This window comes from Oncorhynchus mykiss, chromosome 14 (assembly GCF_057628025.1).
Source record: "Oncorhynchus mykiss isolate SJ-2025 chromosome 14, ASM5762802v1, whole genome shotgun sequence".
Taxonomy (NCBI): domain Eukaryota; kingdom Metazoa; phylum Chordata; class Actinopteri; order Salmoniformes; family Salmonidae; genus Oncorhynchus; species Oncorhynchus mykiss.
The window spans coordinates 10,600,044-10,616,020 of record NC_143035.1 but is presented as its reverse complement, the minus strand read 5'-3'; the positions used below and the strand labels follow the sequence as shown (position 1 = coordinate 10,616,020).

The 15,977-nt window shown below is 43.2% G+C and overlaps 1 long non-coding RNA gene across 1 annotated transcript in view; it reads left to right on the top strand.

The window, feature by feature from the left end:
• The first annotated feature begins 5,171 nt into the window (after positions 1–5,171).
• The window catches only part of LOC110488761 (uncharacterized), a 91,743-nt gene continuing 80,937 nt past the window's right edge, over positions 5,172–15,977 (top strand). Inside the window, exon 1 of the long non-coding RNA XR_002468483.3 lies at positions 5,172–5,494. This is a non-coding gene — a long non-coding RNA (uncharacterized LOC110488761). The remainder of the gene's footprint in view (positions 5,495–15,977) is intronic.

Sequence of the window (15,977 nt, the reverse complement as noted above, 5' to 3'; positions counted from 1 at the left end):
GTGCAATATCTATATTTATTTTGAAGGTGCATGAACATTGTTCAAATATGCACACGTTTCCAGTTTGTTTACAAGGTGTCAAGGTATTTGTTTACGAGGCGATAAGGTTGTGAGTGCTTTTATTTAACACATAAGGAAAAGGTTTTGGACCTTTACAAAACCAAATGTCCTTGAGAAAAGCAATATTGTAGTAGGTGAAGTGTAGCAATTTACTGCCGGTAAGCATGTTAGTATCTTGTACCAGGCGGTAGTCTTTGTGACGTTACGGAGCTACAGACCTGTATGTTGCTGCGTTCATTATCTAAAGGCCGGCCTTGTCCTATATTTTCCCATCAGATACAGCGTCGTCACCGGTTGGCTGAGGCTTCACTGTGCTGGCCCCCACGACACCTACAGTCCCCCCCACCCCGCCCCATCTTTACCCAACACTCCCCAAACCCCAACATGGACCTCCTTCTTTACCCACCTGGAACATGGTGAAGACAAACCTGCCTCCTGCCTCTGCTCATTAGGACATGGTGGAGTACATTCAGTACTCACCCAGCAACATTAATTAGTATTCTCTGCAGGGGGACTGCCATTAGCACTTCATTAGCAGTAAGAGTACCATTCAGACAGGGGACAGTCAGTGTCCAACACAATATGTTCTGTCTCTGTCTCTGTGTGTCACGGCAAAATGCTCCAATGTGAAGGAAAAGGCCTCCTTTTGTTAGCACGTGTGTGCAAAGTGCGCGTGTGCTACGCTTTCTTGCCTGCCTTCTTGTCTTCATTGTTAGCTGAGGGTTAAGATTTTGTTTTAAATACCCAGGAACTCATATCCCCTCCAAACTACAGCCATGAAAGGGCAAATTTCTCCGGTCCTTAAAGAAAAGCTGGCCACACAGGTCTGTGCTGTGTAAGCGTGTGTTTATTTTAAGAATAACTCTCTCTGTCCTCCCCTGCTCTGGTCTGCTGTAAGGCCAAGGGCTTTTCTATCAGCAGTGTGTAAGCTCAGATAGTGGGGCTGGTTGGTGTGTAAGCTTTTTACCTGCAGTCACAGGGAAGATCTGATGAGCAGGCATTCTGGTCCCCTTTTCTCTTCTCTCTACGTGCACACCAGAACTAGGGAACAGACATGGGGAAGAGACAGGGGAGTTCCAGCCCCCCCGCCTCACCCCTCAAACGTACCGCCCCCACCATCAGCTCCCCTGTTCCCCATGGCTTAGGCGGACGGTGGCAGTGGTACCTTTCACTTCCCTAAATCCTAGAGGCGGAGAGCTGTCATTTGCCAATTTGGCCTGAATGAGGCGGCGGCGGATTGAATGTCGTTTTCCCACCAGGCTCCGCCATCCAGCCCAGCAGGAGAGGGAGGGGGGCAGTGGGGAGGCGGGAGGGCGGCAGTGGGGAGGCGGGGAAGGGGTGTAATGCTAGAGTAAAATGAGAGCTTTATGGCATCTAATAGTATGTGATGGTGTCACTGATGTGGAACTTCCAGTAAAGACACCGCAGGTTGTTTGCCTTGCTTTCTCTCTCTCTCTCTCTCTCTCTCTCTCTCTCTCTCTCTCTCTCTCTCTCTCTCTCTCTCGCTCTACCGGCTGGGCACTGACACACCTGTAAGATTATATGGGCCCAGCCTCTCCTCTAAGAGCTGTAATTTCTCCCTGATCAGTATAATTATAATCTCCACATCACCTTCTCTAATGTCAATGGGCCACGACTGGTCCTGTTCCATGTTGTTGATAAAGCCCCCTCAGTACACACACACACACACACACACACACTAAATACATATATATATATATGTATATATATATATATATATATATATATATATATATATATATATATATATATATATATATATACACTACATCACCAAAAGTATGTGGACACCTGTATTTCATATTTAGTGTATTGCATTGGGGACTATGTTGGGGAGGACTAAAAACATCTTATTCCAAACATCTCATTCCAAAATCATGGGCATTAATATGGAGTTGGTACACCCTTTGCTGCTATAACAGCCTCCACACTTTTTAATTTTTTTTTTTTTATTTGACCTCTATTTAACCAGGTAGGCTAGTTGAGAACAAGTTCTCATTTGCGAATGCGACCTGGCCAAGATAAAGCATAGCAGTGTTACACATGGAATAATCAAAACATACAGTCAATAATACAGTAGAACAAAAGACAACAAAAAGTCTATATACAGTGAGTGAAAATGAGGTAAGTTAAGGAAATAAATAGGTCATGGTGGCGAAGTAATTACAATAGGTCATGGTGGCGAAGTAATTACAATATAGCAATTAAACACTGGAATGGTAGATTGGCAGATGATGAATGTGCAGGTAGAGATACTGGGGTGCAAAGGAGCAAAATAAATAAATAAATACCAGTATGGGGATGAGGTAGGTAGATAGATGGGCTGTTTACAGATGGGCTATGTACAGGTGCAGGGATCTGTAAGCTGCTCTGACAGCTGGTGCTTAAAGCTAGTGAGGAAGATGTGAGTCTCCAGCTTCAGAGATTTTTGCAATTCGTTCCAGTCATGGGCAGCAGAGAACTGGAAGGAAAGACGACCAAAGGAGGAATTGGCTTTGAGGGTGACCAGTGAGATATACCTGCTGGAGCGCGTGCTACGAGTGGGTTCTGCTATGGTGACCAGTGAGCTGAGATAAGGCGGGGCTTTACCTTGCAGAGACTTGTAGATAACCTGTAGCCAGTGGATTTGGCGACGAGTATGAAGCGAGGGCCAACCAACGAGAGCGTACAGGTCGCAATGGTGGGTAATGTATGGGGCTTTGGTGACAAAACGGATGGCACTGTGATAGACTGCATCCAGTTTGTTGAGTAGAGTGTTGGAGGCGGGGCTTTCCACTAGATGGGAAGGCTTTCACTAGATGTTGAAACATTGCTGCAGGGACTTTCTTTCATTCAGCCACAAGAGCATTAGTGAGGTTGGGCACTGATGTTGGGTGATTAAGCCTGGCTCACAGTCAGCGTTCCTATCATCTCAAAGGTGTTCAATGTGGTTGAGGTCAGGGCTCTGTGCAGGCCAGTCAAGGTCTTCCACACCGATCTTGACAGACCATTTTTGTATAGACATCGCTTTGTGCACGGGAGCATTGTCATGCTGAAACAGGAAAGGGCCTTCCCCAAACTGTTGCCACAAAGTTGGAAGTACAGAATACTCGAATGTCATTGTATGCTAAGATTTCACTCCACTGGAACTAAGGCCTAGCCCGAACCATGAAAGACAGCCCTAGACCATTATTTATCATCCACCAAACTTTACAGTTGGCACCAACCATTGGGGCAGGTAGCGTTCTCCTGTCATTCGCCAAACCCAGATTTGCTGTCGGACTGCCAGATAGTGAAGTGTGATTCATCACTCTAGAGAACGCATTTCCACTGCTCCAGAGTCCAATGGCGGTGAGCTTTACACCACTATAGCCGACACTTGGCATTGTGCATGTTGATATTAGGCTTGTGTGAGGCTGCTCGGCCATGGAAAACCATTTCATGAAGCTCCCGACGAACAGTTCTTGTGCGGAAGTTTCCAGAGTCAGTATGGAACTCGATAGTGAGTGTTGTAACGGAGGACAGATGCTACGCGCTTCAGCACTCAGCGGTCCCATTCTCTGAGCTTGTGTGGCCTACCACTTTGTGGCTAAGCTGTTGTTGCTCCTAGACATTTCCACTTCACAATAACAGCACTTACAGTTGACCAAGGCAGCTCTAGCAGGGCAGAAATTTGACGAACTGACTTGTTGGAAAGCTGGCATCCTATGACGGTGCCACGTTGACAGCTCTTCAGTAAGGCCATTCTACTGCCAATGTTTCTCTATAGAGGTTGCATGGTTGTGTGCTTGATTGTATACACCTGTCAGCAACGGGTGTGGCTGAAATAGCCAAATCCACTCATTTGAAGGGGTGTCCACATACTTGTGGCCATGTTGTAGGTTTGTGTTGTATTGGCTATATAAAGCACACAGGGAAAGGGAGGGGTCACAGGAAGTAAAGTGGTTTCCTTTAAGGTCATTGTAATCTTCATTAATCCCAGGTAGACTGGGAGCTTTGAGTGTCCTCCTCTCACACTTCACTCCAACCTAGAGATACGGGGAAGATGAAACTTAACACTGGGACAAGGCTCAAGGCTATGAGCCTCCCCTCACCCCCAACACACACACACAGCCTACCTCTCTACACACACACACACACACACACACAGTCAGACACACACACACACCAACTCACGCACGCACACACACACACACACACACACACACACACACACACACAGTCATACACACAAACACAGACACACATACACCAACACACGCACGCACACACAGACGGACCCACACACACCAACACAGACATACACACAGAAACACACAATCAAACATTACACTGACTGCCTTATCGATTGCTAGCATATTAGTCCAAAGCCCCATTGGGCGCTCATGCTCTGAGAGATGGGAGGTTAAAGGCTTCTTAAATGTCTATATCAATCTGCAGGGTTGTCACAGTGACAAAGACTGGAAACAGAACATCATTAGCTGTCAGCACGTGTCACACAGGATCATCAGAACAACATCCTAGAAGTGGATGGATGGCCCTGACTGTCACTATCTCAATGGACATTAGGGCTAGATCAGCCTCTAATGGCATTGCTGTAAATTCCGTTTCTGTCCCCAAATGGTTTTTATAGTTTGAACTCAGATGATCACTAATGTATTTGTACTTAGTTAACCTGCTCAGATGACATGAGTATGTCTTAGAAATCCAGAAATGCATTATCCAGTATTACAGTGGATCTAATAGCACTGGATTGCATTGTTTCTCTTAATACAATCTGTTGAATACTAATATGCTTTTGACCCAGTAAGGGTATTGTCCATTCACGGCCACACAACGAGCATTGTAGTCCATTCTCCTGGGATCGGAGACATTTTGTTTTTGTGCTCTTTTCACACCAGCGCTCCCTTTTCCCACAGAAACCCTCTCCTTTCTCCCACTCCAAGGCAGCCCTTTTCAAACCGGGAAGCTCCAGGTCAGTTTCCCTTTCCAAGTTTTACGGCCTGCCATGTTGTCCATTCTGCTCAGCTATTTAAAAAATGTTGAATATCAACAATGGCTTTCACTGGTGTATTGTCAACTTTTGTATGAAGCAATCTTGGCTGAATGAGATGGGTCCCAGAGCAGGGAGGGCTTGGCTGCGGCATGCACCGCAACACCACTGGCGCCTGCCTGGCTCTCTCTCTCTCTCTCTCTGCTGCAGGCAGGATCAGGGAGGCAGGAGCAGCCGTCCCTCTAGTCCCTGTCTCAGCCCAGCCGCTGGGGTCTGCGTGGAGCTGGGAAAGCCACCCCCTCGTCAGTCCTCTCTGCGAACCCATCCTCATCCCAGGTTCCCCTCCCCCTGCCTCTGGCCCTGTCGTCTGGGAGCCCCTGAAGGTGTGACACCTCACACAGGGATCGGCGAGCAGGAGCCCCGGGGGCCAGTCAGAGCTGGGTGAGTGTCTGTGCGTGAGCTAGTGGTGGTTGGGAGTTGTGAGGGAGGGAAGTGGGAGGGTGGTGTAGAGAGAGCTGGTGTGTGTCGCTTCGTTCTGTTCTCTGAGTTCGGTTCTCTATAGCTCTATGTAGTTCCGAGGTGGCAGAAAAGCTAAGGGCAACACGTTTTTGGCCTTCATGTTTCACAATGTTTTTATTTGCAAATCCTCACATTCCTACTCATCGAGTAGGAATGCATTTACTGTACGATAAATCATGGAAACATTGTCACGTCCTGTCTGGCAAAAAATATCAGATGACTACAGATATCTAATTCTCTGTAAAGGTATTATCTGTTGGTCCTGATGCCATCATTGTGTATTGTGTGTCTATTGAGTGACAAAGTTGGTAAAAATTGTAGGGCAAAAATTCAAGCCACATGGTGGACACGGCCAACAGAAGAGGTAATGTGAAAAGTATGGCTTTCAGAGCAGGTGTGTTGCTTTAGATCAGAGCTCAAACTAATGGCAAGTTGGTGATATGTAAATACAAATACAGACACAATACAGCTTGCTGACTGCAATGTACTGAATTGTATTCATACACAAATTCCGTTAGCCTAGCTCACATGGATTCAATCGGTACCACTTTTAGAGGACTCTAAATGGAACTTCAAAACCACCTCAAAGACAACCCTCGTAACAGTTTATGTAATGCATGGCATGATTTACTATTCCCTTCATACGCCTGAATACCTTTGTGCGTTTATGCTGCTGATCGTGTGTTTGTACAAGCACGTGCGTCCGTGTTTTGAGTGAGTGAGTGAGTGAGTGAGTGAGTGAAAGAAATAAAATATAAAAGTGAGAGCGCTCCAGTTGGCGGTAGCTAAGTGTCATTGCGTTGCTGTCAGTGAGGAGTGCAGTGAGTCGGTGAGACATCTCCTCTCCACTGGAGCAGCAGCGTGTATCTGCCATTAACATGTCAGTCTCCGGGGCATTGAGCTGTCCTCATCTCACCCCTGTTGTGGGACACTTGCGTGCGGGCACTATGATTCAAGTCAGCACTGTCGTATGCGCAAAGTACAGTTGAAGTCGGAGGTTTGCATACACCTTAGCCAAATACATTTAAACTCAGTTTTTCACAATTCCTTTAATCCTAGTACAAATTCCCTGTTTTAGGTCAGTTAGGATCGATCACTACTTTATTTTAAGAAAGTGAAATGTCAGAATAATAGTAGAGAATGATTTATTTCAGCTTCTATTTCATTCATCACATTCCCAGTGGGTCAGAAGTTTACATACACTCAGTTAGTATTTGGTAGCATTGCCTTTAAATTGTTTAACTTGGGCCAAACGTTTCAGGTAGCCTTCCACAAGCTTCCCACAATAAGTTGGGTGAATTTCGGCCCATTCCTCCTGACAGACCTGGTGTAACTGAGTCAGGATTGTAGGCCTCCTTGCTCGTACACGCTTTTACAGTTCTGCCCACAAATCTTCTATAGGACTGAGGTCAGGGCTTTATGATGGCCACTCCAATACCTTGACTTTGTTGTCCTTAAGCCATTTTGCCACAACTTTTGAAGTATACTTGGGGTCATTGTCCATTTGGAAGACCCATTTGCGACCAAGCTTTAACTTCCTGACTGATGTCTTGAGATGTTACTTCAATATATCCACGTAATTTTCCTCCCTCATGATGGGAGGAATTTCCTCCACATAATTTTCCTCCCTCTATCCACAACATGATGCTGCCACCCCGTGCTTCACGGTTGGGGTGGTGTTCTTTGGCTTGCAAGCCTCACCCTTTTTCCTCCAAACATAACGATGGTCATTATGGCCAAACAGTTCTATTTTTGTTTCATCAGACCAGAGGACATTTCTCCAAAAAGTACCATCTTTGTCCCCAAACCGTAGTCTGGCTTATTTATGCCGGTTTTGGAGCAGTGGTTTCTTCCTTGCTGAGCGGCCTTTCATGTTATGTCGATATAGGACTCGTTTTACTGTGGATATAGATACTTTTGTACTTGTTTCCTCCAGCATCTTCACAAGGTCCTTTGCTGTTGTTCTGGGATTGATTTGCACTTTTTGCACCAAAGTACGTTCATCTCTTGGAGACAGAATGTGTCTCCTTCCTGAGCGGTATGACGGCTGCGTGGTCCCATGGTGTTTATACTTGCTTCCTGTTGTTTGTACTGATGAACGTGGTACCTTCAGGCATTTGGAAATTGCTACCAAGGATGAACCAGACTTGTGGAGGTCTAAAAAAAAAAATTCTGAGGCGTTGGCTGATTTCTTTTGATTTTCCCATGATGTCAAGCAAAGAGGCACTGAGTGTGAAGGTAGGCCTTGAAATGCATCCACAGGTACACCTCCAATTGACTCAAATGATGTCCATTAGCCTATCAGAAGCTTCTAAAGCCATGACAGCCATTTTCTGGAATTTTCCAAGCTGTTTAAAAGGCACAGTCAACTTAGTGTATGTAAACTTCTGACCCACCGGAATTGTGATACAGTGAATTATAAGTGAAATAATCTGTCTGTAAACAATTGTTGGAAAAATGTCTTGTCATGAACAAAGTAGATGTCCTAACCGACTTGCCAAAACTATAGTTCGTTAACAAGAAAGGTGTGGAGTGGTTGAAAAACAAGTTTTAATGACTCCAACCTAAGTGTATGTAAACTTCTGACTTCAACTGTGTGTGTCATTCTGACTGAGATCCCCTTCATTTAATTTTCGGGCTCCCGGGTGGTGCAGTTGTCTAAGGCACTGCATCTCAGTGCTAGAAGCGTCACTACAGACCCTGGTTTGATTCCAGGCTGTATCACAACCGGCCGTGATTGGGAGTCCCATAGGGCGGCGCACAATTTTCCCAGCATCGTCCGGGTTGGGGTTTGGTCAGGGTTGGCCGTCATTGTAAATAAGAATTTCTTCTTAACTGACTTACCTCGTTAAATAAAGGTTAAAGAAAAAATAAAATAAATGTTTTAAAAAATGATCCCCTGTACAAGTGAAAGGCACCGGCTCTCTGAACGTAGTGTATACACAGGCCACAACCTGCACCATGACAAACCATCAGTATTAAAGCTTCCATGACTGGACCATAGATACATTATTAAGTCTATTCCTATATTGTTAGTACTGCTAAAAGCATATTACCCTCGGTCAGTAATGTTCACAACCTAATGTCCTGTAAGTGTGATGCCATACTGTCTGTTTATTTTCCAGAATGGTGTCAGTTCTGATTTAATGCTTGTGTGGTGGGAAGTGTCTTTTTGAGGAGGTAGCTGTATTTTCTAATATAGGTTCCATGTTGAAACCACCTCAAAACATTTGTCCTCATTCCAGATGATGTTTTCTGCATATGTAGACCACAGGAGGCTGCTGAGGGGAGGACAGCTCATAATAATATCTGGAACGGCGCGAATGGAATCGCATCATACACATGGAAACCATGTTGTTGAAACCATGTTTGATGAACCCATGTTTGATGTATTTGATACTAGTCCACCTATTCCACTCCGGCCATTACCACGAGCCCGCGCTCCCCAATTAAGGTGCCACCAACCTCCTGTGGTGTAGACTATGCACACGTTCATGTGCTATTGCTTGTGTTGTACATGTTACCAAATGTTTTTATAAACTCTGTAGTTTGGGTCCTGGATGCTGATTGGCTTAAAGCTGTGGTATATCAGACATGATAAACTGGGTGGTTCGAGCCCTGAATGCTGACTGGCTGACAGCCATTGTATAGTAGACCATATACCACGGGTATGACAAAACATTTATTTTTACCGTTCTAATTACATTGGTAACCAGTTTATAATAGCAATAAGGCACCTTGGGGTTTGTTATATACAGCACCTTAGGAAAGTATTCAGACCCCTTGACTTTTTCCACATTTTGTTACACTACATTATTATTCTAAAATGGATTAAATAAATGAAAATCCTCACTAATCTACACACAATATACCATTATGACAAAGTGAAAACAGGTGTTCAGACAATTTTGCAAATTTATGAAAATTTGTAAAAATGATTACCTGATTTACTTAAGTATTCAGACCCTTTGCTATGAGATTAGAAGTTGCCATCAGGTGCATCCTGTTAAGTTGATCATCCTTGATGTTTCTACAACTTGATTGGAGTCCACCTATGGTAAATTCAATTGATTGGACATGATTTGGAAAGGCACACACCTGTCTATATAAGGTTCCATAGTTGACAGTGTATGTCAAAGCAAAAACCAAGCCATGAGGTCGATGGAATTGTCCGTAGAGCTCAAAGAAAGGATTGTGTCGAGGCACAGATCTGGGGAAGGGTACTAAAACATTTCTGCAGCATTGAAGGTCCCCAAGAACACAGTGGCCTCCATCATTCTTAAATTGAAGAAATTTGGAACCACCAAGTCTCTTCATAGAGCTGGCCGCCTGGCCTAACTGAGCAATCAGGGGAGATGACCAAGAACCCAATGGTCACACTGACATAGCTCTAGAGTTCCTCTGTGGAGATGGTAGAACCTTCCAGAAGGACAACCATCTCTGCAGCCTTTATGGTAGAGTGGCCAGATGGAAGCCACTCCGCTGTAAAAGGCACATGACAGCCTGCTTGGAGTTTGCCAAAAGGCACCTAAAGACTCTCAGACCATGAGAAACAAGATTATCTGGTCTGATAAAACCACGATTGAACGATTTGGCCTGAATGACAAGCGTCACGTTTGGAGGAAACCGATCACCATCCCTATGGTGAAGCATGGTGGTGGCAGCATCATGCTGTGGGGATGTTTTTCAGCGGCAAGGACTGGGAGACTAGTCAGGTTGATGGCAAAGATGAAATGAGCAAAGTACAGAGAGATCCTTGATGAAACTGCTCCAGAGCGCTCAGGACCTCAGACCTCAGGTTCACCTTCCAACAGGACAACGACCCTAAGCACACAGCCAAGACAAAGCAGGAGTGGCTTTGGGACAAGTCTCTGAATGTCCTTGAGTGGCCCAGCCAGAGCCCGGGACTTGAACCACGATCGAACATCTCTGGAGAGACCTGAAAATAGCTTGAGGCTGTAAATCGCTGTCAAAGGTGCTTCAACAAAGTACTGCGTAAAGGGTCTGAATACTTATGTAAATGTCACATTTCAGTTTTTTATTTTTAATACATTTGCAAAAATTCGAAAAAAACAGTTTTTGCTTTGTGATTATGGGGTATTGTGCATACATTGATGAGGGAAAAGCAAACATTTTAATCAATTTTAAAATAAGACTGTAACCTAAATCTGAATAGTCCCCGAATGCACTGTATGGCCAATATACCATGGCTAAGGGCTGTATCCAGGCACTCCACATTGTGTCGTGCTTAAGAACAGCCCTTAGCCCGGGTATATTGGCCATATACCACAAGCCCTCGAGCATTATTGTTTAAATATATCACGGTATGACGCAAAATTATTTGTTTACTGTTCTAATTGTGTTGGTAACTAGTTATAACAGCAATAAGGCACCTTGGGGGTTTGTGGTATATGGCCAATATAGCACAGCTAAGGGCTCCATCCAGTCACTCTGCGTTGCATCGTGCATAAGAACAGCCCTTAGCCGTGGTATATTGGCCATGTAGCACAATGCCTCTGGCTTTATTGCTTAAATAGACCCTGGTTAAGTCGTGAGTTGATATGTTGCTACCTCTGGAGGTCCAGCAGGGAGCACAATCCTCTGTTTCACCTCTCAAATTGAGCTAAGCTCATGCCTCCTTACCACAGACAAGGTGACCACCAGCAGCACCCTCTTCTGAGGCCAGCCCATCCATTATCTTGTCAACACGCCCACTTCCACACCTTACTTTGGGCTCCGCACAGAACAATGGCTGTAATGAAATCATCAGTAATCCCCCAAAATCATCTCGTCACGCTCAAGGTAATTAATGTATTTGGAGGGCGATGGCTAACTCTTAATTAAATTGTGCCCTTTTTTAATGAGACCATGACTGAGACTAAATGTATGGTCACTATCTCCATTATCAAATGCTTGGCGTGCAACAGAGATTTGTCATTTTCACCCAAATTATGCATAGATTAGGCAAAATGACGCTAATGATTAATATATCAATTTATTCGTGTTTGTTTCTCTCTTAAAGATTTGTTAAATTACATTTTGTAATTACCCCAGCCACCTTTGGCTACTGTAAAAGCATCCATTTCTGCAATTAATGCACAAGGTATTCCTATTCCACATTTATTTTGGGGGAAAATACAGATAACAACTTCATGGTATTAATCATATTACAACATTGGGGTTATTTAATTAATTAAAGATACACTCTGCAAATTAATTTTGCATTCTCACAATATTATCTTAAACTAATGAAGGCTTGACAAAGAGACTGTTTCTTTTTTTTTTAAATGGTCTAGATTAGTGGTATCTCAATTATGGCTAAAACAAAAAGCAGCCACGTGCTGGGGCATGATGCGAAGCAAGAAAGTGACGATTCAGCACTTTCTCCGAAACAATAAAGGAGAAAGTTTCTATTGTTTTGGGAGAACTGTAGAACATGCCAATGATTCAAAAGATACATGGGAAATAATGAGTGCTGTAATTAACCATGAAGCAGGCAATAAGAGTCTTTAAAACGATAATGCAGAGTAGACAGAGGTGGTTCATAAAATGTGTTTTACAGGTGGCAACATCACTAAACAAGGAGGCATCATCAGGCTGCAGACAGACAGGGTATTGTGTTATAAAGCCAGCAGCCTAGGTTAGAACAATGACATTAAGCATACCTTACCCAGAGTCATATACACTCTCTATGGCTCTGACTATACTTACCCCTCCGTCTCAGCACACATCTTTTGTGCTGACTGCATAGTATTCGCCACATTACACATATAGTGAAGGCCTCCACAAGACTAATAGACCACCACAGATACAGGGCTACAGTTCGTCCAGAGAAGAGATGACTGGATATGATTTGCCCATAGGGTCAATTGAGATGACAGAGATTACAACAGATTATAATCTAAAGGTTTTTTTTTCAATTGAGGAAATTGTCAACTACAGAATCTGCTCTGAACAAACATGGAAGTAGTCATGTTAGGTCCTCATTCTAAAACAATGGGTTGTTAGAACCCCTGGCTTGACTCACTAGCTCAGAAGCAATGAGCATATTTATAGAAAAGTTCTGCTTAATTAAAACTTAATCGAAATTAGCTTTCAATGGTCGTGATCTTATAATGCAGGGTAATTCTTCATTTAATGCACCATATACCAAATGTGTTCTTATGGCTGTTTTTTAAATCATCCATACTAAAAGTAAGGGATTATTGTTTTAAAATGACCTCCAGGGAGAAAAAAGAAATGGTATGTTCATTTTAAATGCTTCTTCTCTAATGCCCTTTTTGTGTGACATATGTTAATTATAACTTTGAGTTTCATTGGTTAATAACCCTTATATGAAATGCATATTTTACTTAAAGGCCCAGTGCAGTCAAAAACGTGATTACCTATGTTTTATATATATTTCCACACTATGAGGTTGGAATAAGGCTGTGAAATTGTGAAAATTATAATAATGCCCTTTTAGTTTAAGATATGTGTGAAAAGACTGCCTGAAATTTTAGCCTGTTTTGGTGGGATGGTGTTTTGCCTTCTATGGTGACATCACCATGCGGTAAATTAGTTAACAGACCAATAAGAAGGAGAGTTCCAAACCTCTTTCCCAATAAAAGCTCATTTTCAGTTACCCCCTCCCCACACAAACCACTCCCAGGCAGTTCTAGCAAAATTATTGCTTGAGAAATGTCCCTTTGCTAAGAGGCCATTTTAGTTTTGGACCCTTTTTAAACATTTAACAGTAAGGTACTTAATTGTTACCCGGAAATGATATTGAGGTAAAAACAGCTGCATTGGACCTTTAAGGAGTCCTTCAGGAATTACTAAATGATTTCCTAAACTCAGTCTATTCAACTTAGTCACACATTAAGTGTGTTATTTATTCTAAAACACAAGTAAACAACCCATTACACTTTAGTGTTCAGGATATTCATTTGAAATAACCTTTTCCGGAGAGGAAGAAGCTATTGCTACAGTCCATTTAGACCTGAGAGTTGAAGCTCAAAGGTGAAGTGAGTTGTAGCTCCTCAGTGCAGGTGTGCGTGCGTGTCACACATGTATAGGTGAGTAAGTGAGTCTGTGGGTGTGCCTGAGAAAATGTATTTATGTATGCAGCCACGAATAAGACACATAAACCCAGAAGTGGCTAGCCTCAGGACACTCTATTGGCTAATTGAGATGGAGCAGAGAGAGTGCTGGGTGGTCACGCCTTGTCTGCTGATGACAGTGGTGGGTTAAAGAGATTACACCAGGGACTGTGTGTGTCAGCAGCCGTGGCCCGGCCCTGCTCACATTGGAACACAATGAGCAAAGACATGCTTGGGCTGCTGGGGAAAAAAACAAGCCTCCATTTCAGGCATTCCTCACAGACCGCTACAGGAGGGACATAACATGTTGCATGTTGTCTTTGCGTCCCAGCTCAATTGAGAGGGTTACATTCCAGGGGCCCCAACAAAATCAAATCACATTTTATTTGTCACATGCGCCGAATACAACAGGTGTAGAGCTTACCGTGAAACGCTTACTTCCAAGCCCTTAACCAACAATGCAGTTAAGAAAACGATTTACTAAATAAACTAAAATTTAAAAAAATAAAAGGGCAACAATAAAATAATAACGAGGCTATATACAGGGGGTACAGGTTAGTTGAGGTAATTTGGGTAATATGTTCATGTAGGTAGGGGTAAAGTGACTATGCATAGATAATAAACAGCGAATAGCAGCAGTGTAAAAAAAAAGGGGGGGGGGGGGTCAATGCAAATAGTCCAGGTAGCCATTTGATTAGCTGTTCAGCAGGCTTATGGCTCGGGGGTAGAAGAAGCCTCTTGTACCTAGATTTGACGCTCCGGTACCACTTGCCGTGCAGTAGCAGAGAACAGTCTAGGGTGGCTGGAGTCTTCCTTTCCTCTAGAGGTCCTGGATGGCAGGAAGCTTGGACCCAGTGATGTACTGGGCCGTACCCACTACCCAAGGTGCAATTTGGACATAATATAATGCCTCAGAGCTGAGCCTCACCGGTGCAATGAAAACACAACAAGTGACTCTTCTGCAGCAGTGGAAAAAAATGCACCTCTCTCCATTAGCTCCAACAGACATATGAAACGCCACTAAAGGTCATTGGCCCTCTGTGAAAAGGGGAAGTTAGTAATGTTCTGAGTGTTGGTTTTGTTTATTTTTGAAGGTGTCACGGACAGTCCCTCCATCTAATGACTGACTGGGTCATGGACATGGCTTTCAATGACATGATGCTCTAACAGTCAGACACTGCCTCTCCTCCTCTGGTTCACAATCACACAGCTTGTTTAGTCATGAAACCCACTTCCCCCAGCCCTCATTTACACACACTATGTGATGCATTGGGAGCAGTGATACTTTACATACAGGCATCTCTTGTATCTTTAGCCTATGGAATGACCAAATGTTGAGGAGTTGTTCGATCTGTCTGTTCTCTGCAATGTGTTAACAAAATTTGGGCATTATATTGTTTTAGAGAGAGAGAACAGTCTTTTGTTTTCTTTTGGAAATTGACCCTCACATATTTCCCAAATATGTATTTATAGATGGCATACAATCCTTGACATAGACTGTTTTTCGAAATGTTGCTAATGTGACAGATAAATGCTTAAAGATGCCAGCTAAATGAACCGTGCACAAATTAATCACGGCTGCTCACTGTCGGCTACTGCTTGATATGCTTGGCTACAACAGTGACGTAGGAGTTGCCGCGCACATTATGCAAACTGATGTGATATCATTAGGATTAATAAACAGACAGTAATTCTCGTCTGCTGCAGTGATGCTGTTGCTCGTTAGTAAAAAATAAATAAAAATAATTATACGCACAATTGAAGAATATTGTCTGCACACAGTTTGTGATAACCTTTGGTGTTCCATCGACTATTATGCATGGCACATTATGTATGGCACATTATGCCATTTTTAAAAGGGTCTACAGACAGCAGACTGAAAACATACTGTACAAAAATATAGAAATTGGAATACTGAGCCGGCTAAATGTAAATTAACATTCAGTTATAAATTAATGAACAATAATGTAAGCCCTTTAGTTTTATTCATAGACATACGGAGTGTGTATCCTGGTTATTTAACTTTGCAGAAATCTTTAATTTGGGGGATTCAAAGTTGTGGTCATTTTGTCAATGCAATAGGCACGATATGTAATGTCTGGTGAAATGTGATTAGAAGCTAAAATGACCCTGCATTACATCCAGACATCAAACACATGAAAATATAGCCTATATGCAGCAACGCATGCGGTTAATAACATTAAACATCTACAGGAGAATGACTTCGTTCTAATGTTATGACTTTTACAATAAACGAGGGTAATAATCCACTGTACTGCCCTTCCTTGAAGTGACCCATCCATATTATTTTAGGACGCAGCCGT